The sequence below is a fragment of the Bidens hawaiensis genome, unplaced genomic scaffold, assembly GCF_021521415.1.
Source record: "Bidens hawaiensis isolate Kalapana, Puna unplaced genomic scaffold, B.hawaiensis_p1.1 tig00050604_1, whole genome shotgun sequence".
In the NCBI taxonomy this organism is placed as follows: Eukaryota; Viridiplantae; Streptophyta; class Magnoliopsida; order Asterales; family Asteraceae; genus Bidens; species Bidens hawaiensis.
Genome location: NW_027499067.1, coordinates 42,260 through 45,614, shown reverse-complemented (window position 1 = coordinate 45,614; position 3,355 = coordinate 42,260).

Here is a 3,355-nt window from a genome sequence, read left to right as displayed (position 1 = left end):
GTCCCATTGGGATAACATTCAGAAGCTAGAGTTGTGTTGCTGTCTAATTTTGCTAAAAGTAATCTTCTTTTTCCATGTATTAAGTAAAACATTTGTCATTAGAGGAACATCTTTTCTAATGAGTCTTTCCATGAAAAAGTTGATTCATGTTTGGTTTATATGTACCGTAACATATGTAGTGGGATATATCAATTTTATCAACTTTTATATGTAAGTGAGATATATCAATTTTATCAACTTTTATCGTACAACACAATATATCAGTAATATTTGAATTTAATAGCCTAAGTGTTACACTATTTGATGTAGTTATGCTCCCAATTCAAATCGAACATTATACAAAGATCTGTGTGTATGTGTTCAGGTTCCAATTTTGGATGCCAGCCCCAACCATATTAATTGTTTATTATTAAATGTAATAGAATTCTTCAACAACAAAACAAAAAATTACATAACCTAATAGCACCCATATTTTAAGTACACAAATATAAGAGCACAAGTATAAGAGCATATGATAATGATATATGGTAGATAGAGAGAGAGTATATAGGAGAATGAAAGAGTTTTCGATTCATGTCCTATTATTTTTTTTTTCTCAGGTCTCTCCAATACAATTTGAAATCACAATTGAAAGCAATAGCAGCAATCATCGAAGACCACATCTTGGAAACCTGCTCCCAATCTATAAAGGTACCAAATTCGAACTGAAATCGAATTACATGCTCTTCATGATAGGATTGATAAAGGTAATAAATATGAGTATCGCGATGCATATTGTCTTCAACGCTGCATCACGCTGGCAACTGCTAGTATATATATATGTGTGTGTGTGTCTGTATGTATATATTAATTTCTTTATTTTAGTTAATCATAATTACATAAATATAATTATTTTTTTGAAAGACTATAAAACTGTTAAATATAATTTATATTAAAAGCATTATTTTTGTTTTACTGTTTGCTAATATAGTTATAGAAAATATATATGCAATTAAATTAATTTTAAAATATTATATGGTAAATATATATTTTAAGTATTATTTGTATTAAATAAAATATAGAAAATGGAGAATGATGGACAATGAGGCGAATGGTGTATACCTTTGGTTGAGGGGTGACATCGAATGATGAGAGAAAAGCTGACTGACGAATGAGAAGAATAGTGTTGAGGGGTATATACATCCCTTAGTAGACGTGCACAAATCGGGTATTTCTGAAGTCCAGAACCAGGTTTTTAAGACCGGGTACAAAATGGGACCGGTTCCGGTCAAGAACCGGACCTGACCCAGTTGGGGAATATGGGAACCCAGTGGAACCGGGTCCGGTTTATACCCAAAAGCTGGGTACATCGGGTATTTAAATTTTTAAAAGAATATAGTCGTTGGGAACCAGTTTTAACGGCTATATGTCCGTTTTTAGGCCGTTGGAACAGGTTTTTAAGTATATAACAAGTACAGGCATACTATAAATAGCTAGGTTGGGTGTAAAACTTGATAAATCACTTTTAAAACTCTAACACACACTTTAAATCTCAATTACGCTCAAACCGGCAATCAATGGCAACTAACGAGAATGTTGTTATGGTCATTGTGATGCCTCGAGAATTGGGTTCATTATTATTTATGTGTTATGACCAACTCACAGGAGATGGTGCCGTGCAAGTACTGTGCCAAGTGTCTAAAAGAAGGGTTAAACTCCACGCTCCGAAAGCATATCAATAAGTATTATCGTGAAAAAAAAAAGTTTAGATGCCAAGAAAGCGGAAGCGGGAGAGTCGTCCGGCTCTGCAACCCAAGCACCTACCGCCACCGGTATCAACGTTTAATCGTTGTAGAGAACAGAATTAAAACGACGAACCTTGTTTGTTATTTTAAGTTGTTGTGTTTAATGTAACATTCGTTACTTTTCAAACCCGAAAACCCGACCCATTTTAAATTTTCGGTTTTATTTATGAATATATGTATATATATAAATGTAATTCAAGTTTCGTTGTATGTATTTATATGTTCGTCAACCAATTCATTTGATGTTTCGATGTATTCGTATCATTCGTTTATTATATATATAATTACCGGTATTTATATAATAATATTTACGACGTGTTATAGTCACTATTCGTTGTTTTTCTATTTTGTATTGTTCATTAACGGAACTCCAAGTTCAAACATGCATACTTAAACGAGTCCCGAACTATACGGATATAATATGAAAATAAACCAAAGTATATAACTTTTATTAAGTATATATAACATTCCAAAGTCCAAGGTTCATTTTGTAAATTATATTTTAACTTCAATTTTTATATAACTTGAAAGATCAAGGGTTAAAGTGTAAATAATTAAAAATATATAATAACAATAATAATAAATATGTAGCAGCAGCCCCATTGTCTCACGTTTATCCGGTGAGCAACTTCGGCGGCCGGAAATCGGCACGGAGATAACCCAAGCATCGTTTTAACATTCGATCGATCCGTTAAATAATACCAAATGACTTCTCCGTTAACGATATACTTTATTATTCGGTTAATTGCACCATTAAACAACCATATTAACTCTTTAATCGCCTCAAACCCGCCGGAAGTAATTACAACGCATTAACGACCAATTTAAACGATAAGTCTTCAATTACTGGTATAAATAGGACGCCAGATATCGACTAAACTTGCACCAACAACTTTTTAAGCCTCAAACACTCTCTATAACTCGTAGCAATCTTTCAAGTTCGTTTTCCGGCGAGGTTCCATTCTCCGTCAATCCGAAACTATACGAGGTAATTAGTATATGTTTTGTCATAGTTTTTGGCCACCTAAAATAACCCCTAAACTTAATTGATCAAACATGGAACAGAATATCATATTTGAAATATAGGGTTTCATGATAAAGAAGATGAACTTGTAGTATTGTATATGGATATTTGTTTCTGACATTATAACAAAACAAACTAGTTGGTCCAATGGTTAGAGCATTAGTGTAGGCAGAGGGACCCGAGTCTTCCTTTTTTTTTTCTTTTTTTTTTTCCTTTTTTAATCATTTTTCTTTTATATAATAACCAAACTAAAATTTATAAAACTTTATGAAATCAATAAAAACTATTTGTTTTTAAACCATATCTATGATTTGTCACCTAAAAACCAATCTTTCAAACTCGACAAATTCGTTTTAAACTCGTTTAAATTATATGTTATGTTTCGTTCGTTAAAACTTTATAATTCGTTAACACTTTCATTTATAAAATAAAATATATCGTTAACATCAATATTTCCGTAACCTTTATAATATTCAACTTAATATTAAATCTTGTAATTTTAATAATATTAAATTAATAAATCGTCAATAATCCATTAAAATATAAT